Source organism: Astyanax mexicanus, chromosome 10 (genome assembly GCF_023375975.1).
Source record: "Astyanax mexicanus isolate ESR-SI-001 chromosome 10, AstMex3_surface, whole genome shotgun sequence".
Taxonomy (NCBI): domain Eukaryota; kingdom Metazoa; phylum Chordata; class Actinopteri; order Characiformes; family Acestrorhamphidae; genus Astyanax; species Astyanax mexicanus.
In genome coordinates, this window is record NC_064417.1 from 41347255 (window position 1) to 41372699 (window position 25445).

The following is a 25445-nucleotide window of genomic DNA, read 5'->3' on the forward strand; positions in this document are numbered from 1 at the left end:
TTTATAAAATGCTATCAAAATAAAGAGGGCATTTACATTTAACATATCTACCAGACCACTCTGTGTTTAGAATTAATATATTAGACGTTTCAGGGACAAAAAAGACATTGTGCTAGGACAAAAATAGAATATAAATATACATATTTTGTATTCTTTAAGTGGCATTCTAAGTCTAAATGCGATAAAACTCATAAAAGAGCGAAATATGAATAAATAAAAAGTATGAATAATGATATCTCTTGTATCTTTAAACCTTAAAAACCTTGTATCTTAATTTTTGCTAATTTTCACATTTTGAAACCTGTTGAATTTGACACTAAAGTGGTCAGATCAGATACAGCAGTGCTGCTGGAGTTTTTAAACACTCTGTCCACTCACTGTCCATTCTGTCAGACACTGCTGTCTAGCTGCTCCATCATCTGAATCAGAGACATAGTTATGTGGGATTAAAGAGGGAATTACAGTACCTGTATAAACAGAATCCATATAAACATTAATAATCCAAATATAGAGGTATGAAAACTAAAGGCTGGTAAAGTGAGTAAAGTGAACAAGTGCATACAGTTCTTTAAAAGTCACATTTGTGGGTGAAATTAAAGTGGTTATAGTAGTGCATGTATAAGCAGCAGCACTCTATGCTCATTGGAGCTGAAGAAATATACTGTAAATATAACAGGTGTAGAAAAAAGGAGGTGTCCATAAAGTTCTGCCTGATCCATGCATATACAGTAGTTCTATTTACTTTATTCATGCACAGAATATCTCATCACAGTTCCCAACAAGTGTCTTGTTTATCTTATCTACAATGTGTTTGGGACCTGGGTCTAGTGTAATGATGCCGCATTTAAAAGTCATGAAAATCAGCACCCTGCCCTTTAAGGGCCCCTTTGGCGATGTCTAGGTCCAGGCCGACTGTGTTTTTGCATGAGATAGCACAAGCAGGATAGCTGCCTATCTGTCCTGGACTGAGTCCAGGATAATCGCCACTGAAGTCAATGCCAATAAAGGTGCTTGTTAGTCTCTGCTTATTTTAGATATACTGTAGAGACTAGCTGATAATAGCTGTTGACAATGAAATTAATTAACTAATTCCTATATTTTTCAGCCACAATAGCAACACCATGTCCTGTTTCACTTTCATAAAGTGACCATTTGGAAGAAAGCTATAATTCTATAAATATAATGTTGAACAGGGGTTGGATAATGAAACTGAAACACCTGGTTTTAGACCACAATATTTTATTGTCCAGACGGACAGTTCTGGTCGAAACAGGATAGTTAAGGTGCACATTGAATTCTGCCGTGATTTGGGCAGCCGTGGTTTTGTTTTATTGGATACAATCCGGGTTAGCACCCGAACATCCCTTTCATACAGCTTCTTCCTGCATCCACAGTTAATCCTGTTGGATGTGGTTCATCCATCTTGGTGGTATGCTGACATTACCCTGGATACCGTGGCTCTTGATACATCCCAAAGACTTGTGGTCTTGGTCACAGATGCACCAGCAAGACGTGCACCAACAATTTGTCCTCTTTTAAACTCACCCATATGGTATGTCACCCATAATGTCGTGTGCATTACAATATTTTTGAGCAAAACTGTGCTCTTACTCTGCTAATTGAATCTTCACACTCTGTTCTTACTGGTGCAATAATGTGCAATTAATGAAGATTGGCCAGCAGGCTGCTCCAATTTAGCCATGAAACCTCCCAAAATAAAATGACAGGTGTTTTTTCTGTTTCATTGTCCAACCCTTGTATATAAATGATAGAGAACATTAACATAATGAAAGCAGGGAGCAGGAGCAGTAAATGACCTTATTAATTGCTTTAGTCATGGTCATAGCATAATTAGGAAGAAATGAATAGAGTGAATATTGAAAAGGTAGTGCTTTTAATACAGGCCAGATCAGGTCATGCACATACGTCTGAAATTTAATAGAAGCAGAAGTCCCGAAATAAATCCTGAAATAAATGTTTGCCTCAGATCACTTTTGTACTGCGGTCGCATATCGTATATGAAATGCTCTTCTTATGACGGACTCATAAACATAAAAGCAAGACTTCTGCCAAGTCCATTCTGAAGATTATTAGAGGCAACATTTCATTTATTTACTCTGAGAATACCCTGACATTTAATTTTCCTCCCCCGTCAGAGCAGCAGACGGGATGATGGTGGAGGAAGGGCCACCGATAAAATCAAAGTGGGCACTTTAATCGCGCATAGTGGGCATTTATCAACCTTGTGCCTTCTGCATCTCCTACAAGCAAGCCGGTGTCAGCAATGTTCTAAATTCATTACTTTACGCTTAGCATTTATCCGAGTGTGACTGCTGCACGGCTGCGGCGGCACTGCGGAGGAACGACGGGCTGGTTAATAAAACAGCAGCCGCTCTTTTTCCTTCAGCTGATTGTGCATGGCAAGTGCTGTTTGCTTATGAGGGAAATGCTAATGCAGTCTCGTCTCTTGAGCAACTCTATAGAAGGACAAATTCAGTGTTGTGAAAGTTTTGCCTAGTTCACAGTTGCCATCTTGCTAATGCTAATTTGTAATAGAGGTGTTGGAAGGGTTGTCAGGTTAGTCTCTGATAACACACCATCATGTTGTAGCCTAAATAGTAATAAAGTTTATTGATAAAATAAAAAAATACATATTAGCCTAAAACAAGTAGTCAGGTATTTAAGACACATCTCAAATTAAGGCCCAAGTTAGCATCCTTAGTTTTGTACTGTTCTGTACAGAGTTGCAAGGCCAGTGTGGCTAAAAATGAATAAAAGCGTTCAGTCTGTAGCAGTAGCTTCTAGCCTAGCATCTTGCCTCAAACAATGTCAAACTGATGTCAAGTACCCTCAGACAAATGTGATTCACGTGATATTAGAGACTGTGTGACATGCTAAGCATACTGACATACTGAAAAAAAATATGAACACCACACAAGGGTTAAGCTACGCAGTTTACTGTAATGCACCTTCCAATCTAGTGGCTCACGATATAGAGGTCTTTTAAGTGTAAGTGGAAACTTGAGATTGGTTGACGTGAAGGAGATTGGTTCACGCTTTGGCTGAATTCCATGTAGATATTCATTGGACAAGCACAGACATTTGAGTTGAGCATTGAACTATTACTGCTGTCTGTGCTGTTCTGTCAGTGATGATTTCTGTTTGAAAGACAGATTTATGTACTAAATGCAGTTAAATCAATGGTATTGCAGTACACTGGCACGTTGTCTTTGAGAGAATGACCTGTCCTGCCCTTTTCTCGCTATAAAGCTGCTGGAATGTGGCAGCACTTGTCTCAGAGAGCACTTGCGTGGGATAAGGTCTGTTATCCAGACATGCTAATCGAACCTGACTCGGACATGGCTATAGTGGGTTATGCATTTTTATAAATATGTATAGCCATGTATATAATGCCTTATGAATGCATTATAATATATTATGAATGTAGTTATAGAGCCTAATAAAAATGACATTTATAGAAAGTGTTACCGTTTTTTTTTTTTTTACTTTTTACCCCAGTGCTAATGGCTAATAGCATAGAGCATACAGGAAGAGTCTCAGAGGAAGAGTCACATAAAGGAAAAGTAGGGAAGACACCCCGTGGATGAAGCCCAAAGCTGTAGACAGATCCACCGTGACTAGCTGCTCCGTTCCTCCATTACAGGACAGTCCTGCGTCACCATCTCCCAAAAGTGCTGACCCTCCACTTCCCCACACCTGCCTCTATTCATAGCCTCCTGCAGCCATTAAAATGTAAAGGGGCGTCCGGTCTGAGAGGAAGCCGTTATTCAGATCACACGCCTGACACTAATGAATGTTGTCTTTCCTGCGTGTGATGGATCGAGGGAGGGAGTTCAGTTAAGCGCTTTGACCCTGTCTGAAAGTTTCAAACTCTCAAAGCTCTGTATGGAGGGAATGGTAATACAAAAGTATGTAAAGTTATACAGATGAGGCATGCAAATTCTGATAGGACTACATCGTAAAAAAAAAAAATCTTAACCCTTGTGTGGTGTTCATATTTTTGTAACTCGTTTACTTTGTTACTTGAATTTAATTAAGCAAAATTAACAATTTTACATTAAAATGCTTTACACATGATTGCTTCACCTAAATTGCAAGCAATATAAACAGCTTACATGGTTAATATTTGCCCTTTACCTTTCTTATGTTACATTTCTTTTAAAAAGTGCTACTCTTTTTTATTTGTTTTTTAATAAAATGTAAAATAAAATGAATTAAACTCAAGATATGAGTAGAAAAATTGTTTAGTTTCAAATTTACAAATGAAGCAATGTTTATTAGCCCTTGGCCAAACATACTGTATGTAATATAAATGTGTAGGGGGGGGGGGGGGGGTGTACAGTGTGTGTTTATCGAAAATGTGTTTTGATATATGTTTTTCACAAAAAATGAGCCGATGCCAATGAGTTTGAGTTAGAAAAAAAAAAAGTTGTATCATTTGATAAAAAATGAAAACGGGTCCCACAGACCTGAACACCACACAAAGCAGCAATCCTTAAGATTTGTTATTTAAAGTTTTCTAATGCAATTTAAAAGCATTAGTAGCCTGAGCAACAACAAAAGAGTTTTTCTGACCACAGTTCTGCTAAAGGAATGAAAATTATATTAAATGAAAATCAGGAATTCATGGATCTGTTATGGTTGGGCAGAGTTCAAGCATGTGCACGTGCAGATAAAAAATTGCTTTATTTACAATAGTATTATTAAAGGGATGGTTAAACAGAAAAAGGTCAACAATAGCAAACAGCAGTAACAAAGAGATAACATACCAGAGTAGGCAAACAGTCCACAGAAATATCAAATGCTAGGCAAGAATCGATGTCGGTAAATAAAACAAGGTCAAAAATGAGATATAAACAAATAGGCAATAGGATAACACTAACACTAAGACCAAATGAGTCCCTTATATAGGGCTAAACCGTGTGGCTAGTACTCAGGTGATCTGCTTCCTAGAAGTGTCACGTGCTGTGTCATGTGATCAGGATCGGGTGTAATGTCAGTGTGTGGTGCATTCTGGGCAATATAGTCCAGTGACTGCAGATCGAAGGCAGAGCTGAGTGTGGGAGAGACAGGAGTGTTTTCAGCACCAGGCGTGACAGGATCATTAAACCACAGAAGCACAGAATTAGAATTTAAGAGAGCTGCCCAAGCTAAAAGAGAGTGTGACAGAATCCTTGCTCTAACTTCAACTGAAATAATGAATCTGCTGAAATGAGATGAGGCACTGTTTTAAAAGTCCTTTTTATGCATGTTCAGTACAATTACACAGAGCTCTCTAACTCTATAAGTCCCCAAAACTTACAGACGGTCACTTTAACAGAGTTTGAATCGTTTAATTATTTTAATCAAGTTGTTTGAGTAAAAAGCCTTAATAAAAGTCTGATTAACGAAAATTTTATCCTGAAAAAAAAAATTAAATTTAAATACCGAATACTGAACACTGGACACATTTTTTCCTACGTATTCATTAATTTTGGCATTTTTTTTAATGTTGCATTAATTAAATACTGTGTATTTAATACATTGTAAAAATATATTTTGCTTGGCCTTACAAAGAAAAAGCAATACAGAAACTAGAATTTAAAAATATTTCATGAGCACCGAACCAATGTAACATTCAACAAATGCAATTTGTACCTATTTAAGTGAAAAACAAAGACAATATATGACCAAATCAAGACATTTGAGCTCCTTGACCTTAATTAACCAATAAGATATCAAAACAAATTCTTACATATATGTCTAAAAGTGTACCTGAAGAAATCTTTGACATTTGCATGAAGAAATTCTATTCATAGTTCACAATTGCAGCTCTACTACAGCTACAGCCCAATGAAGTAGTTTTAGTTTTGACAAATCAACATAGCCTTTAGTTGGTTGGTTGGTTGGTTGGTTGGTTGGTTGGTTGGTTGGTTGGTTGGTTGGTTGGTTGGTTGGTTGGTTGGTTGGTTGGATGGATGGATGGATGAATGGATGGATACTTTATTGATCCCAAAGGAAATTTAGCAGCCAGTAGCAGTTACACAATATAAAATGGTGGAAAACAAACAACAATAATAGGGGAGTAAGAAAGCACAGCATGAAATATAAGACTATAGAAGATTCTAACTTAGATTTTAAGAATATATATACGTGAATATATAGATACAAAAACTATACAAAGTGTAAAGGTAACCAGCCATAGATATGAGGTAGTGCAGTAATACAGAATAAATTAAATATAATAGATAGCAGGTGTTTATGCTATGCACTCAAAGAAGAATTGAGAAAACAGTATTGTTACATCTACATTCATGCTGTTATTTTCTGTTAAAGGAATTAGCTGTTAAAAAACTAATGCAGCAACAATTAGAATTTCACATTCTACAATGATTATGTTTAGCCCTGTGGACTGCAGAACTTTTTGGCTGCAATAAGCAGTTCTTTTCAGTGTGTACAGTAGGAGCACAAATGTACTTACAAAAACACACATTGCTTTCAATACAACTTCAACTCTGTGACATAACTGGGTTATACTGAGCGCCGGGTTCACACAGATATGACAAGCAGAGCAGATGATAGTGTTCACACCCGTGCAGGATATTTCACTGAATCTCTAGGTGCTGCCTGCAGTGCCAGGACTGGATTTACTTTATAACCTTTGCACTGCTGGCATTTAAACAAAGATATTGCAACATTTTTAGACTATAAAGTGCACTTAAATCCGGTGCACCTAATGTATGAATTCTACCAGTCAGGTATTAAGGATCAGTAAAACCACAAGTATTGAGAACAGCATTATAAGGGTGAGTTTTTAGTGAAGTTTCTCCAGCACTAAGGCTGGGTGCGGCAGCATTAGCATTAGTCGCTAACCACAGTGCTAGCTCTTACAACATTTCAAAGGCATATAGAGAGTATATTGGACTGTAGTCTATGTGGCTGTGACCGTGTTAAAACAAGCTACATGGGAACACTCAGGGTTCCTCAGTGTAGCATTATTGAGCAGCTTTTAGTTAGTTATCGGCTAATGCTAGTGCTAGTGCTGGAGAAACCTCACTGAAAACTCACCCTTAGACAAAACTGTACAGTGTGGGCAATCTTTTTTTTTTATCTCAACCCGCAGTGTGATGTCTGCACCAGAAATACGTCAATGGAGGCATTGCCACCCACAGTGGACAGCCCAGTGGATTGTGACAGGCGGCATCTGGCTAGAACTGTCCATGCAAACAGGAAAGGGACTCAACTCAGAAATCACATCTAAATTTAGTGTAGGACACTCCACATATACAATATATATACTGAAGGTTATGGGAGTGTTCTGTAGCTTCCACTTAAAATTGTTGTACTACAGAATGACATATAGTAGTAGTTCCTGTCCCAAGACTTTTGGCATGTCAGTGTATGTCAATACAAATCAGCCTTAGAAAATATTGTGTATGTAATTTTGCCCTTTCGGGTTGGAAATGAAGCAATGAGGACAATTTTATGTAATATTTTACTTCTTTCTTAGAAAGGTATTTTTATTTATTTTAATTAGCTCCAATGTGGCTAACAAAATTAGCATTGTATAGGCTGCATGTCTACATACATTATAGTATGAGCACAAATTTGCTTGACTTAAACCACAATAAATTGTTAATTGCTTTCAAAATTTGGCTTGGTTCTTGGCTAGAGGTGGGACAAAAAAACGATATTGTGATATATCATATAGTTTGTGGTTTAAAAAAGAAAAAAATATATCTGGCGATAAATATCAATATTTGCATTAAAACACAAGCGCACCAAACTCCTCAATAGGCACCCCTATATGCCTACTTTTAGCTTTATCATAAATATCTATAAATGATAATATACATTAAAAAGCCCATTCGTCATTACTTATTAATGGAAGTGCATTGCTTTAATGTGGGCCAGCCAGCCATCTTCAAATCCATCTCTTTTTACATTTACAGGAATTAATAGACGTTAATTTAGTCACAAATCTCCACTGAAAGACATTCGATACTTGAACAAACTATCCTTTATCCTTTGAAGTGATGTTTGTTTCAGCTCATCATTGAGCGACCTATAAGTGATGTGTGTTTGATGCTGACTCTTCCTTTGTAACGACTCACTTCAAAACCCTTACAAAACAGCCCTTCAGCATTTAGAGTCAATCATTTAGAGCGAGGCTTTGTTTGCTGTCCTTGGGCAAGACATATACGAAAACCATAAAAATATATTACAATGAATTACTGCTAATTCAGCATTGTATTATTGTGTCAAATCAACAGCACGCATATGTTCTCTTTGTATGTTTATTATGTTATAAGGACATCTCATTCCATCGTTTTTTTTTTTGTTTGTTTGTTTGTTTGTTTTTTTTGTCTAATGGTCTCTAGAAAAAATAATTGCAATGTGAGCTGTTTTTTTTTTAAGTACCCAGGTGATCCAGTATAATATAGTGCTTTAGTAACACATTATAAAGCCTTATATACAGTCATTACTAACTAAGTAAAGTGAAGTGAAGTGAGTTTCCGTATGCCTTACTGTAGGCATTTGAAACAGAGCACTCATAATGCTCTATAAGACATTACAATAAGGCATAGTAAAATTTACTTCATGTTTAAAAAGCACTTATAGTCAGTAATGACTGTATATAAGGCTTTATAATGTGTTACATACTTTTAAAACAAGCTTAATTTGAGAAATCATAGCTGTATATTTTAATGGTTTATACCAAAATATACCAAATCTGTGCTATAGTGCATTACAACACTACATTGTACAATGTTCTTATAAACAGATATAAGTCGTTTTTGTATATATTCTTATACTTGTAGTTTATAATGTGTTAAGAATGTGGCTGTAAGTCCTTATGAGTTATTTTACAGGCTTATTATGGTCATTATAAGGTATTATGCATTTCATATAGTCCATTATAAATGCATTCATAATGCAATATGAATGCAGGGTTGATAGGAAGTGTTACCATAATGGGTAAAACATTCTATGAATGTCATCTCTATAAGACTCTGTACACATACTCATAACACATTATAATGCATTCATAAGGCATTATAAACAAGGCTATACATATTTATAAAATGTATAATTCATCATAGCCATGTTTATTATGCATCATGAACTGTGATTATAAATCATTAATAGCTGTAAAAAAGCTTCCAACTTATAAACACACCCTCAATAATAACCACTCATAAAGTATTCTTGTCGTGAATATAATATAAGGTATTGTCAATTATAATGTATTATAACAGGTCTTTGTTTGCTGTAAGTAAAGTGCCAGACTTTCATTGTGGGACTTGATTATTAACGATAGCTATATACTATTTTAACATATATATTATAAACACAGCTTATAAAGTATGATGATCACAAGTTATAATGCTTAATAAACATGGCTATAATGGGTTATGCATTTTCATAAACATTTATAGCCATGTTTATAATGCCTTATGAATGCATTATAAAATGTTATGAATGTGGTTATAGAGTCTTATAGAGATGACATTCATAGAAAGTGTTACCCATTATTTCTGTAACGTTACAGGCTAATCTTCCTGAAACATTTTCAAAACATTGCTAAACGTTCTTATAATGTTCTCTGTTAGCTCAGACATTTTCTCATTTAATGTGTTCGGAAATTACACCAGCCAACAATATACAGCTCACAGTGCACCGCAGGATTTCCCAGTTTCAGTTTCAGACTTTGGACACTGCCCAAGTCTCAATCTGATGTTTTCCCTGCTCCACTGCACCTAATTTGTCTTATGAAGAGCTAGCTAACTAATTGCATTAGCTATTTTAGAGAAGATGAAGCACAGGGGTAGAGCACAGGCTGCTGGATTTCTAGGACTGAAACTGAGAAATGATCTATGCTTGCAAGGTTATCTTTCCCCAGTGAAGCTGTGGAGCCTCGATATTATGATATATTCATGTGGCTGCATCTCAATCTGCAGTTTGTTTGATTCTGTAGACAGAGTGATTTCAGCGATGCTCAGCCCTTTTAAAAGTGTTCTTCCAGTGAACGCTCCATAGAGAGTCAGTATCATTATTCCTGCAGCAGACAGAGAGTCAGAGATAGAGAGATGAGATGTCAGCAAGCCGCTCCGTAAGCCTGTCTGGACCAAATCACCCTCTGTTCAAAAGGGCAGAAAGAGAAGATGCAAATGGAGATAGCTACTTCCTGTTTCTCTGTGTGTGCCAGAATACTGCCTTATCCCTGTGAAACATTGTACTAGATAGTGCTGTTACTGTATAAAAGAAGCATATATATTGTTGCCACTGGACACAGAAAGTAAATTTGCTTTTGGGGGTGACAAAAATATGTGGTCTTAAGACCACTAGGCTCACTCAGTAAATATGAGCCATTATTTATGTATGAGCCAGTGATAAAAGTAGGTGGACCAAGGCCAGCTGGGCTGGAGTGGACCAGTGACAAAAGGATGCGGATGTGCCCAGAACGTAAAATCAAGCACAGAATTTAGTTGGGCCAGTGACAAAAATGGATGGGCCAAACCCAATAGGTATAGATGGTATATTTGGGTAGTCATTTTTGGGTGATCAGTAAGAAAAGATCGGTCTTAGACCTACAAGGCCTAAAAAAAAAAAATTTGATCAATCATCTTAGTGTGGACCAATGACAAAAGTGAGTGGACTTGGGCCCACTGGGTGGGCTTAGGCCCAGAAAGCATAGAAAATACACTTGACCAATAATTTTTGTGTGGACAATGACAAAAGTGGGTGTTTTTAAATATTTTTTTTGGTTGGTGGGTCTAGGGTCTAGGACCATGGGGCCAAAAATATAAATTCGAGCAATCTTTTTGTTTGGGCCAATGAGAGAAGTGGGTGAATCTAGGACCACTACCTATGCTAAATTTAAGAAGTACTTTTGGGTGCACTTGTGACAAAAGTGGGCCTAGGCTCTCTGGTCCTAGTCATTCCTCCATTACTGTTTTTTTTTTAATTGCACAATAAAACATTTGAAAAAGGCTTAGACCAAAAAAACCCATTAGGTAAATTAAAACTGTGATTTTGATTGGGCCAATGACAAAATAATGACCTGGGCCCACTGGACCTAGGCATACCTTCACCACTGATTTAATGCAAGGCTGTCTGTTTCTTTGAAAAGCTAGCTACTTTAACACATATCAAAACTGGGTGGGCCTAGGTTAACGGGACCACAAAGTTAATTTATGTAGCTGTTTTGGGCAGGCCAGTGACAAAAAAAGGTGGGCCTGAATCCACTGGACCTAGTCATACCTCTACCAGTAGTTTGAGGAACATTTTGTAATGATAGTGTCTAGTGATCCCTAGTAGTGTCTCTACTTTAGCCTACTTTAGCTCCAGTTGACAGTAAAAAAGCAACATTTGACACTTTGAACGTTCACATATCCTAATATCAGTGAATGACTGTATTTGAGCTAAAGGAGGGAAACATTGTGTGAATTTGATTTTTTTCCAGATGGTCACGTTAAATTGCTGGAATGGGCCTGTGGTATTGTGGCTCATAGCTCTCAGCTCCATCTATACCTAAGAGCTCCCCTGTGTTGAACCCTACTCCCGGCAGGCACAGAGATCCTGAGTGCTTGTAAATAAGAAAGTAAATTCAAGTGGTTTCCATCAGCGTTGTCGGCGCTCCATCTGCAGAGGGCCCCGGCGCCGGTCCGTTGGGCATTCGAGCCACGCTTCGAGAGCAGTCCCCAGCAAAAGTTCCATTGAAAGCTTGTGAAAACCAAAGGCGATGCGGCCCACCAACCTATAGAGATAAATAAAGGCTGGAACACTCTGCATGCTGGGCGGACCGACATCATCCCCTCCGCTTCCAACGCCAGCGATGGGGGGTGCTGGAGTGGGGGATGTCTTTTCTTCAGTAACCTTGCGTTACATAAGCATTGCGTCTAGAGCCCTGGCCCACATCGATAAACAGGCCAGGCATCCGGACCGCATTAATCCCTGAGAACATTATGCTCTTTAGTTTTAATAGACCGGCTTCATTATCAAATGCCATTTAACAGTCTAGTGAAGATGAATAAACATGAAGCAGGGATGTTTTTTTATTCATCGGTGGCTCAGAAATGAAAATGTCCTTCCTGTCAGCTTGAAACAATGCTCGTTTTTGTGTTTGCGCTCTCTCAATGCCGAGTCCTCTTCGTGATTCATCTCTGCATCAAAGGGAAAAATAAAGAAAGGTTGTCAAAGTGTAATAACATGCCAGTTCAATGTTTCAAGTCCTTTTAGAGCAGGTGTTTGCTTCTAACGCACGTCCTGCTTTATCTTTCGTCACGATAAGCTTGCGTAGCTTGCGTTCATTATTTTAGGCGCTCTCCGCAGGCCCAGCGCATTGGCAGCGGCAGCTAATTATCGGCCGACGCTGGACACTTTTCTCATTACACATCAAAAACCTTGTAGGAGCACCTAATCCTGGAGGTTGCTATGTAGCCAGAAAATAATGTAGATGTAAGTGTTTTGTTGCCTTTGCTCTGCAGCAGATGTAAAAAAAGAGAGAGAGAGATAAAGAGAGAGAGTAACTTAATCTTGGCTTTTTCTTTGGCTTTGTCTAATGCGATGCTCTGCTAACAGTCTTAGCTGTCTCTTTGCAGTGTACCGCCAGTTAATTGAGCTAGCTGTATTTGGCTTGTTTTAAAGCTATTTAATTGATTATAACATTTAGAGAATCGTGACTCTCATTTGTAATAAGAGTAAGGCTGGACAGTATGACTGTAAAAAACTCCTTAAGAATGTACAGTATAGTCTCACACTGTCAGTAAATTAATGTAACACAAAACAAAAAAAAAACGTTTTTTTTTTACTCAAATTTGACCTCATTGACGAAGCTTAATGTAAACATAGGCAAAGTCATCTTGCTTCTGAGACAAGCTGCACTAAACTGTACTATGTTGAGTAGCATCCCTCCAGACACTGAACTCTTTCTTTTTTGGTATTAAATAGCATCCAGATCTAATCTGCATAGCGGGTGTGATAGACCAATATTGGCCAAGTTTCCCAAAAGTATATTAGCATTAAAAAAATCTTAACATCTACTTCAAAAATCTGCTGACAACAACTATAAAAACATGTATAACAACTGCATTTTTTTCTAACTTAAAATTTCCTTGAAATAAGAAGAATCCTTGATTTTATATCTTGAATTTAAAGAATCAGAAAAATTGTCTTGTCAGAGAAATAAATCTGTAAATTTGGGCACTACTACAGTACGTGGCCAGAACCAACCTCTAACACTGAACAATTGTCAATGAACTCCAGTTCCTTGCATGCCCTGGATTCTCACTCCACAGATCATATCACTGATTACATGAAACATCCCAGACTACAGTCACCTGAATATTGACTTCACCTGTCTCCAGCACTATATATACCACTGCACTTCAATCACAAACCTGCTGAGTATTAGATAAATTAGATTCTGTCCATCTGTACAGAGATGTACACAGTTTTTTTTTTACCTGTTTATATTGTTTATTCTGTGGATGATCCTTTTTGCTTAATTTACTATGATTTTTGCCTTACCCTTTGATTCTGCCTTGCCGTGTTTTGACCTGGACTCCTCATATTATCTGCGCTTGTCTCATCCATGTCTGGCCCTAACATTATGGTTTGTTGTTGTTCCTGTAAGCAACATAATAATCTTATGCTTATAATGTTTTTAAGACAATAATTCAGAGAATCAAAAAAAAAAAGTATTTATTGTCTACTCAACCATCATTTTGTTGTCTAAATAAATAAATAAATTAGTTTTGAATAGTATCTGCTATTTATGATATATTTCCCAGTCCTTAAATTAAGGAAGTTTGGTGTACCTGACCTGACGAAGAGGGCCTAAAAGTGGAACTAAAACGGTGCCTCATGCACTGGCTGTGGACGTAATTTAAATTTTACAGCTGAAGAGCCTGAGGATAATTTGCTTATTGGTTTTACACGAACGCACAGGTATAATGGCTTTCTCCAGATAACGGGCGGGATTAATGGCACCTTGCCTTATCTCGCACATGCTCTTATCGTAGGCACATCACATTTTACCTTGCCCAGAGTTTCGTGACCTTGAAGATTTTCCTCCACTCCGACATTAGCAGACTGTTCCTATCACACCACCCTGATTCATTTTGTACAAGTGTGCGCTGTATTAAAAAAGGCCTGAGGCATGTTTAAGATTGTAGCGTACGATTTCCACAGTGGGTCTAGTGTTTTTGCTGTAATATATGAGCAGTTTTAGTGTGTTTTAGCTGCTGAGGCCTAGTGTGGAGATGAGCTATGAGCTGTGATGGGTGATGGAGGGGGTTAGACCCATCTGTTTGTTAGGGTTGGGCGGGTTGGGAAGGGGGTGGGGGATCATGGTGTTGCTGCTGGTGCTGGATAGAGATTACATTAGCAGTTCATTAGCCCTGCAGAGTGCCAGGCTGCAGGTGGAAGTGCTGGACGGTTTGGGGCAGCAGGTGGGAGATCCAGCTGACTGCTGGCCATCACTGCTCTGATTGGCTACTGGGCACTCCATGTGGCCCCTTAACTAGTCATGCATTTCTCTTGCTCTTGCTTTCTTTCCTTCTGGGTCTATATACAGTATTTCCTGTTCATCTTCTTCTCTTCTTTCACTCTTTTCTATGATCAATATGTTTCCTCTCCTTATCTCATTCTCTCTCTTTTCTCCATACCTAAGTGAAAGGGGGGGGGGGGGGGTCTTCTTAATCCATCCTCCCAGATCCTCCCTCATTTGTCTGCATCTCCTCAGTAGTCTGGCACTCACTAGCACTTCATCACTCATGGCTACATTTTGAAACCCAGGGAGACTAGCCAATCATTCATAAGGGTTAGACCTAATTAAGAACTAATTTAATTAAATTGACTGGTAAAGGATTATGAGTTTTATGTCAAATCATTGTGAATTTACTGATGTACTGAATTATTTTTGGAAAATTTGGAATCTAATTAATGTAACAAGTAGGACGCAGGATACAAACGCAAGTCTAGTTTATTTTCCATGACTCAAAAAATAACACTAAGGATACATTAACAAAGACTGTAAAACGAAGGATTAACAACACAGTGAAATTAGGAACACATTGGGGTATTTATACACAGGCACAGACAAGGGACACCTGGAGAAGTAACAAGGGGGTGGGGTTACAAATGAGGCAGAAAGGATTACAGATGACAGGGTGGGGCTTAAGCAGAGACAAGACCAAAAACAAAAAAACAAAGCAATGTGCTCAGGGAGCACATAGGCAGGAAAACAAAACAAGAGAACAGAGGACAGGAGCAGGAAGGACCAAAAAAAGAAAAACACAAGACAGACACAGACAGGTTCAGTCATACTAAAAATGTCTGATATCATCGTGCATCATCTCTTAAGGGTTATCTCTTAAAAAATCTAAACAGATTTTTTATTTTATGTTAGACTTAGAGTAATTTTCTAAAGAATCTAACTAAACAAACTGAATCTTGAATATTAATATAGGAGATTTTATTGTGCACTGAATCATTTGCTAAAGAATTAAATTGAATAAAAATAAAGCATATTAAAATGTGAAATATTGTCATGTGCTGTAATGTTCCTAAAGAGGAATAGAGAGTAAAACTGAATTTTTTAAAAAAGCAAGGTTTTTATAATGCACTAAATGGTTCATAAATAATCAAAAATGAATCAAAATAAATAATCATACTGAATCATATTTAAAAGTCAGATATTATCATGTGCACTATAAAATGTGAGATATCATGCACTGAATCATTTCTTAATGAAACAAATCGAATCAAACTGAATCATACGGAATTACACTGAAATGTGGGATTTCCCCTTATACTGAATCATTTTCAAAAGAATCAAAATAAATCAAAATGAATCCTATTCAAATGTGAGATATCATCTAATAGTGAACTGAATCACATTTGAATTATGAGATTTCATAATAGATCTAATCATAATTGACACTTTATGAGGTCGGGATTTACACTTCGGGATGTTCACTGATCTTCATCAGGCCACCTGCATGATGGTCCATCTGGGGACCACACACACACACACACACACACACACACACACACACACACACACACACACACCTAAACTCTGACCTCCTGTTGGCGCTTTCTGCAGGTTCAGCCATGTCCCACCAGGGCTTTGCTGCTGAGCTCTGGAGTTTGGCACTGGCTCAGACCTCCCATCCAGTGAGAGATAACACACTCACACATTTACTCACACACACACACACTCACACACACTCACACACACTCACACACACTCACTGTTGGGCTCTCATAGCACGGCCTGCCTGCCTGCATGATCCCGGCCTCCTGACAGCTACTTAGCTCAGCCCTCCTCCCCAGATAATGCAGCTGGCTGCTGCTTTGTGTGCACATGTGTAGGGGTGCGCATGTGTGTGTGTGTGTCAGCAGCCGCACTTAATTATATCACAGCACTGACATGCCCAAGCTCTTATTATGCCTGGTAGCTGCATGAAGCTCTACGACGCGCATCCACAGAGCAGCAGAGACATGCGCGGCTGCCAGGTCATACAAACTTACATAATCCTGGAAAATAAAATGCAAATTAACTCTTTTACTGCATTAGCCAGAGAGCAGATGCCCTACCTTCATCAATCACATGTTCTACTGTGAGAATCACCAAAGACAATGATTGCATTACTAGAGACACAGGATGTTTCTTTAGTCATTTTTTGATGTTTGTGTTTTGAAGTCTGCGCTGTAGTTGAGATAGACTTGGTATACAAAGTGAAGGACCCTTGTCATATGTACCAGAGAAATGCCAGCAATGTTTGGAGCAGCTGATGTATCCTTCATGGTCTTTGGATTCCCATAGTTTACCATGAAGGCTCCAGGGGAAAGTATACAATAATGACAGCTTAAACGTTCATAGTATGAACAATGTATTAAATATCAATTTATGCAAATTTAGTCTATGGTTTGGGCCCTGTCGTCGGCCCAGGTATGCAGCATCAGGACCCTCACAGATCCCGCCTTATGTAGGAGGCAGGGGCGGAGCCAACCCCTGGGCAGGCGGGACCAGACTGGAGACAGTGGGGAACAAGGAGGGAAAACGAAACAATGCCTGCAAGTACAGAAGGGCATGTAGGGGGACGTCTTATAAAGACAGGTGTAAGATGGTGATTGGTTGATATAGTTATTCTGCTAGAACTAGCGCTGAAGCTTGTAGTTCTGGAAGGGTGAAAAATTTGGAAAAATGGCCATCAGAGCAGAGTTCATTAAAAGGTTCTTTTTTAATCATTGGATTTATTCTTAACAATTATACATTAAATTATACATTTGTGTATGTATAGCCTACATAAAAATTCCACCAAAATTTGAAACTGTATCAACTATTTATCTTTGTGTGGCAGTTAGTTGTGCCACTCCAAAACCTGAAATGCTAAATGAAACATCTTATTACATAAAACCTCATCATAGTACATCCAGTGTTTCTGTTACACATTGCCTCTAACCATGAAATATTTTTAATACAGTACATTGGTGTGCCAAAAGTCATGGGATAGCCGTATGTAAGTTAATGAAGAACTGTTGCCTCTGGGGAGGTATGGTATTGTCTTGTAAATGAGGTTGAACACTAGAAACCATGCTCATGGCAATGCGTCAAAATTTATCGTTTAGTTTGGGCAAGGCCTGAATTTGGGTTTCAAATAGATGGGATATTAGATTTCTGAAGATCTGCGTAGGCATTTGAGTGGTGATTTTCTGAATCTAGTGGAGAGGTACACAGAAAAAAAGGTCATAAACAAAGGCAATCAAGGGCAAGGAAAATAAAGTGTTTTAAAAAAAGCAGAATAAACTGAATAAACAATAATCAGCAAAGTTTATATGTGCTAAAGGGGTACAAATACAGGTGGTCGCAGGTGAAATCAATATTCCGGTGATTGGCGTGTGATGTCAGAGTGAGGTGTGTTCTGGGTATCGTACTGTGGAGACTGGAGATTGCATGTAGAGCGGAGTGCAGGAGAGACAGGTGTGCTTTGAGCACCAGGCGTGACAGTAAGGCTTAGTGTAACTGGAATTGTATAAATAATACATAAATAAATCTAAAAGTAACTTAACATTAATTGAATAGTTGATAGAAAACATATTTGTATAATATTATATATAATATAGTATAATATAAAAATGAAAATAAATAATAAAATTAAAAAATCTGCCACAAAAGGTTTATATTAGCATGTTTCTTTTTTACCTGAAGTATCATGCTATTGTGTTGTGTCAGATCTTGAAGTTTGAGAAGATTGTTATTCTAGCAGAGAGAGCATTGTTCCTGATGGTTGCTTCTGTACTACCTGTCCTGTTTGCTCCCAGACTGGCCTTTGAAAATGTGAACACAATGCCACGCTACATTAACCACGGTGTGGACCAGAATGAACTCTCGAAATTCGCAATTATCTCTCCCATTTTCATCTCCAGCCTGAGCTGTTTGATATCACGAAAATGATGCAATATTCTCATGATAATTCTCATGCAAACCCAGGCCAGTCGGCTGCCCTTTGGCTTCATTTGATAATGCGAGTACTCTCGGGTCTTTCATTAGCAAATGCGCGAGGCTGGACTAAGCCTCTTTCCCAAATCGTTCTCTGCAGGTCGGTCCTGTTGGTAAACATCGGGGGGTATCGGAAAAAGAAATGATGCCCTCTGCGCGGCAAATTGCGGTTAAGCAGCAGTGATTTAAAGCTGCATTAGAGATTCACAGGCTGACTCGGCCGATAAACACCGTCTCACACGGATGCTCCGCTCTCCCCTCGCAAACGCTGTTTGTCACGCCGCTCGGCGGGCACCTGCTTCGCCTGTCTAATGGCGCCCCTTTCTCTCCAGATCTGCTCCAGAACTGACAGATGTTCAGGTACTGTAGAGCATTCCGTAGATTCCTGCCAGTCGAGTCGGGCCAGGGAAAGCTGAAAGGGGAAAGCAGTTTTGACAACACCAATCATGAGTGGCGGCTGCATCGTCACTCAGGCTTGTCTGATGTATTATGAATGTGAGCGAACCTTTAGAAGTTTGGAGTTACTGTGTGTTTTTTTTTGCTACACTACACAATTATATTAGCCTTAAATAATTACATAATTACATAGATAATACTGTATTGTTACAATCTGAACTCTTTGAATGCTTGCTTTTTTTATTCAGAAAACTTGGAAATTAAAATTATTTGGTAACTCTTGGTTTAGTTAAATAATTTCCTGGAGTCCCACAGGGTTCTATTTAAGGGCCATTAAAGCTGATGTCAATTCTTACAGTGATTTGATAGTTTTAATGAAGACGAACAGAAGAACCCTAAAAAAATGTTTTAAAAGTGTTCTTTGGGAACAAAAAAAGAAACAATTGTTCTATTTACAACTAGGACAGCTCTAGAACTATTAGGGTGATTAGATTGGAGTACAACTTCGTATATGTGAATTGTAATATAGATAGATGTTTTTTTGTCCAAAACTATACAGTTAACATTACTGTGTGTGGGTGAGCATTATCCTGCTGAAAAATATAATATTTGGAAGTCCTGCCATGCAAGGTAACCCATGTGGCCACAGAGCTGTTAGTGCCCCTCCTGTTGCTACTAGGGTGACCAACTATCATATGTCTTGGTTCCCAAAACCATCACAGCAAAGACAGTATTAAAAAAGGTTAACCATGAGGCCTTCATATTGAAACCCAACCTTCACCTTATCCCAAACAGTCACTGGATTTAACACTTAAGTTGACACAATTCCAGTCCATAGCAGACCGGGATTCTCATTCACGACACTACTGCAAACAAAGCCTATGGTAGCTGGCTGATGGATGACATAAACATTGGTCATTTTGTTAAAACAACCATTTCTTTTTCTGCTTTTAGTCCAATGATGTGTCCCCTCTCAAAGTGTATCCACTTTTGCAAATTACACTGCCTGGCCAAAAAAAAGTCAAAAACTATCAAAAAAAGTGTCAAAAACTAAGCAAATGATGTGGGGTTGATGCTGCAGTTAGTCAGGTCTAGGTTCAGCAACAGTATGTGCTGAAAGAATGAGGTCAGCTGACTACCGGAATATACTGAATATAGACCAGGTACTTCTATTAATGGATTCGATTTTTTCTTTCCTGATGACACGGCCATATTCCAAGATGACAATGTCAGGATTCATGGGGCTGGAATTGTGAAATAGTGATTCAGGGAGCATGAGATCATCATTTTCACACATGGATTGAGAGAGTTCACCACAGAGTCCAGACCTCATTGAGAATCTTCGGGATGTGCTGGATGGAGAATGCTTTGTGCAGCAGTCAGACTATACTATCAGCAATGCTGCAAGATCTTACATTGAAATAAATCTTGTGACATTGCAGAAGCTTATTTAAACAATGCCACAGTGAATGTGAAGCTGCAATCAAAGCTAAAGGCGGTCCAACCAAACGTTGGGGAAATGGAAACTTACCTTTACTCTACAAGGTTTTCTTTTCTTCAAAAAAAAAAAATCAGCCACTTGAATTACATTTTGTTTACTTTTCCCAGCAGACATGTCTGCCATGGAACTTTGAGGTCTATTGACATAATGTCAGACGACTGATTTGAGTTTGTGAGTTTGAGCTCACTTTAGGGACTCCAAAGGCTGCGAAAGCTCTTGTGCTCTGATTGGCAGCCTCATAGTTTACACACTGCCGGGTAATGTAAGCAGAGCTGTTGACAGGAAAGGTCAGTTTAAAAAACTGGACAGCAAGTTTTATTTTGCTAAACAATGGCAGTGAAGGTGGCAAGTAGATGCAATATGGCAGCCTGTTTAGAGCTGAAAGAACTTCATGCTGTGTACTCATCAGACAGAAATCAACTCAACTAGCAGAAAATGACAGTAAATGACATTTGGCCTGGAGGTTTTGCATCCACACAATGTCAGTGTCAATTAAATTAAAGAAAGATGTTAGCAGTTTCTGACATGTTTAAATTGTGTACTAATCATCAGTAAAAACAGCAGAAACAAATAAAAATGAATAGTTAAACCATCAATCAGTGTGTCTCTTTCGTTTAAGAGTCAGAAGCACTCTGACTTTGGTACATTCGTATCTTAACAGCGCAAAGCTTTGTAGGTCTCAGCAGAGGATACTGATCTGAAGGAACAGTAATGTTATTTTATTCTTTCGAGCAGAGAGGTAAGTTAGCTAGGATTGGACTGCTGACTGTTGACTGCTGTCAGGGTTTTAATCAGTCAGTAGTGCACCTGTTTTTCCTGCCAAGATAGAAACGTAGCAGGAATTTACCTGAACATACCTCACATCCAGACCACCACACCCATCAATGTTGATTGTGGGCGCGGGCACAAGGCATGAATATAAACTGTTGATGGGGTGTAAGATAGCAAAGAGCATAGCGACACAACTTTCGCAGGGTGTACAAAAGGGTCCTTAGTGTTTTATCAGTACCAATTTAAATGGCAATTTGTTTCCCAGTAGTTAAAATCTCTGGCACACCATCTCCATTAAGATCTACTGTAAAATTCCGCCGCAATAACAACCAACACTCATCTGCTCAACTTATTCAGCAGAGGACTGCGAGCGGGAGATGAAGTGGAGGTGCTCTCTCTCTCCGCTTCAGGTACGAACAGTACTTTTCCTCTCCGCCTGTGATGTGTGCCGTCAGAAAGCCGCAGCCTCGCCCGGCCCGAGGCAGATGAAAGCCAGAGCGGGTGAGCACACCTTCAAAGAGTGTCTGCACGGCTGTGCGAGGAGCTGCCCCTGCCAGTGTGAGTGCATGTGAAATCCCCCGACTTCTGCAAAAGGAAGTTTCAGGAAGAGAACAGTGCCATAAATTTGATCAAAGCCCTCAGACTGAGGGGCTTGTAAGGCCCAGGGTGGGTTCTGCCCAGCCCTTTCCATGCTTTTGTCATCTGTCTGAGCAGATGCTGGAGGGGCTGGAGGGGAAGGAAACTGACAGCGTCAGTCTGGACAAGCTTCAGACGCTTCGGACAGTCAGCCAAACTGTCATTTCATCATTATATCATAGTTTGGTAGAGTTCGAACTTTAGGGCATAATAGTTCCACATTCTGAGCATCACTCGATATCAAAAAAAGTATGAAAGTGTCCAGCAAGTCCAAGATTCTGCTTCTCATCTGAAGTTTTCAAGCTTATTAACTTTCCAATAGAATAGTTAAGTTGAGGGAAACTCTTTGGTGGTATATCAGAGTATTTCATATTAGAGTTTATTCCAAGGTGTTCCAAGAAGAGCGTGACTGAACTTTCTAATGGGAGTGTCCCCCAATCCTAGCTCACCATCAGTGTGAAGTCTTGCCCATCAGGGCTCCTTCCATGGAGTATTTTATGATATTTTATATAATAGTTGTTTGCCTAGCTGATGTGTTGTTGGCTATAAGAGCAAGTTCCCATCTTCTTTAACAGAGTTAAAGACTCCCAGAAAATAGTTACTTTAACTCTATCATAAAGTGTATTCAATGGTCTCACATTTAAACTTAAAATAAGTTGATATTAACACTCAAAAAAACAGAATTTGCTGTGTAGTATTCATAGTCAGGAACTGTGAGCTAATCAGAAATGCTAACCGATAACACCAGTCACAGTAAACCTACATATGTTGAATTTACTCTAATAATTCAAGGTAATTTATTTCCTTAATTTTTTATTATTGCTTACTGAAAACTTTAACCTATTAGACTTTAATTTGTGCTCATTATATTAAGGGAAAAAAAACTCTATAGAGAGAGATCAGTATAGCCAACACACAGCTAGCACAGTTAGCAGCTTACAGCCTAGAACTTAGAGTCCAGGCAGTTAGTCATAATACTGTATATGATCTACATTTACCTATTGAAGATAGCCTGGGGTAATCACTACACACAGATGGTAGAAACTGGAAACCTATCGGAAACTGGGAACATAATAAACTTATAATAATGCAATTTATTTATCTTTTGTGTTTTTTGAAAGGTGGGAAGAAGAAAGTTTGAGCACCTGGGAGAAAACCTATGTGGACACAACAAGAACAAACCAAAATCCTCCCAGACAGAGACCACAGTGAGGTTCAAACCCACAACCAGCAGAGACACTACCTGCTGCATCACTACCACGCCACCCAGATTTAACCTTCTGAACAGTAGGTGTATTATTATGTTATTAATTATGTTATTAATGCTTAATACTTAAATTACTATGAACATGTAAATATGAGTTTAGCATATGTTTTGGAGTCTAATGGGGTTCTATTTTAGGGTCTAGGAAACTGTAAAAAAATGTTAATAATGGGAGTAATGATGTTATGCTGTACGTAGGGCTGCAACGATTAGTCGATATAATTGACATTATTGTCGATTATTTAAATTTGTCGACTACAAATTACACTGTCAACTAATCATTAATTTGTAACAGTACCGCAGTACACAAAGTGCTGGGGATAGAGTCTCCAAAAGTGCCCAAACACAACAGATTACATATTTAAATCACTAAATATCAGTACATTCTATGTTTAAACAACATCTAGACTGTAAGGGGTCGGCCAGTGCTGCCAGCGGCCAGCAGGGGGTGAACACAAAAACCCCAGAATGCCAGAAGGTAATCAGTGCAAACGAGACACACCTGCTGGCACTGGTATATAAGGCCAATGAAAGCAGCACACTCTTGCCACACCTTTGTAGAGGGGTGACCGGTAACGTAGGGTACTGAAGAAAATAAAAGAAAATAAAAAGGAAATAAAACGAAAAGAAAGATCTCAAAAGATCTCAAAAGAAAGCAGAAAAAAAGGAAGAAAAGATCTCATAAAAAAGAGAGAAAAATAAGAGATCTGAAGAGAAAGCAAAAACTTACAAAAGAAACAAAGAAATAAAGAAATAAGAAATAAGAAATAAAGAAAGAAAGAAAGAAAGAAAGAAAGAAAGAAAAGAGACTTCTTTTACCAAGTCTGTCCTAAGTTTCCTTTTTAGTTTGTTTGCCTTTCCTTTGTTTGAGAAATGCCATGTGGCATCTCCTTTGTTTGGTTTTCCCTCCTCAGTTAAGAGGGTGTAATTCCAACAGCTGCCTGCCCTTGCAAGTGGCGCAGGGGTAGAGTGTTGGCCCAGCACTGACAAGGTGGGGAGTTTGAGCCCAGCATAAAGCAGTCCCTCTCACACCACTTCACATCCATAAAAATAAATCCTTCCATAATCCTCCCACAAATATTACTTACCTCTTTGCACTTGGGTCCAGTCCTTCATAGTCCTGTGACACTAGACATTTAAATTCCTTTTAAATCTCATGTCCAGCTGTTTCTATAATTTTTAGCAGAAATAACTTGTCAACTACGAATTACATTGTCAACTAATCATTCATTTGTAACAGTACAGCATTACACAAAGTGCTGGGGAGAAAGTCTCCAAAAGTGCCCAAACACAACAGATTACATATTTAAATCACTAAATATCAGTCCATTCTATGTTTGAACAACATCTAGACAATTTAATGCTTTTTAAATCTCATGTCCAACTGTTTCTATTGTTTTTAGCAGAGATAATTCGTCAACTAATCATTAATTTGTATCAGTACCGCAGTACACAAAGTGCTTTAGAGTCTCCAAAAGTGCACAAACACAACAGATTACATATTTACTCTCTAAATATCAGTACTTTCCATGTTTAAACAACATCTAGACAATTTAATGTTTTTTAAATCTCATGTTTAGCTGTTTCTATCTTTTTTGTGGCAAAAATAATCGTTGACTAATCGACTAATCGAAAAAATAATCATCAGATTAGTCGACTACCAAAAAAATCATTAGTTGCTCTACATAGAGTAAGTTGCTCACTTACTCTACGTAAGGTTGAACTGAATTGTACATGATTCATAGAGTTGTACTTGCTTGTGTAAATTATATAATTGCTCGATTTGACAGCATTATTGCCAGTATCATGATAATGGAATGTTATATTCAGCCTGTTATATCTGTGCCTGTTTTTTTTTTTTTCTTCTTAAAATAACTGCAATAACTGCAACACTATTAGCTGCATCACGCATTTCTCACTCCCTACGAACTAAAGCAATGAAACCTGGACTACCCAGACTCTTCTTCCTGTCTGACAGACATTAATACATTTGGCTGCTGCCATTTCAGGGCTGTAACTATAGTGGCCACTTGGCTGCTTTCAGCAGCCTCTGCAGTGGATCTCATATCGGTGCTGTTGAAGTCTGGGTGATTATTATCATTAATTCAAGAGCCCTTGGAGGTTGTGCTTCACTGAGCACACATCCCATTCAGCCCGGCATTTGGCTATAGTACGCACGGCCCTCACGCCGCCAGAACGGTTCTCACTTGGAAGCGAATACAGTAAAGACCACACACACAACCTGGATTTGATTTGGCATAAAATGTAGGCCAGTGTGCGTTTGCATATGTGTCTGTAGGCAGTACTAGCATGGCATACATTTCTTCAGGCTGAAAATAGGCTTGGGTTCATTTCTAGCGGGG

At 38.5% G+C, this 25445-nt stretch overlaps 1 protein-coding gene across 2 annotated transcripts in view; it reads left to right on the top strand.

The window, feature by feature from the left end:
• The window catches only part of mid2 (midline 2), a 220751-nt gene that overhangs the window by 45540 nt on the left and 149766 nt on the right, over positions 1-25445 (top strand). For both annotated transcript variants that reach the window (XM_049483849.1, XM_049483848.1), the window contains exon 2: positions 22940-23105. The gene's annotated coding sequence lies outside the window, so the exon portion shown is untranslated. The remainder of the gene's footprint in view (positions 1-22939; positions 23106-25445) is intronic.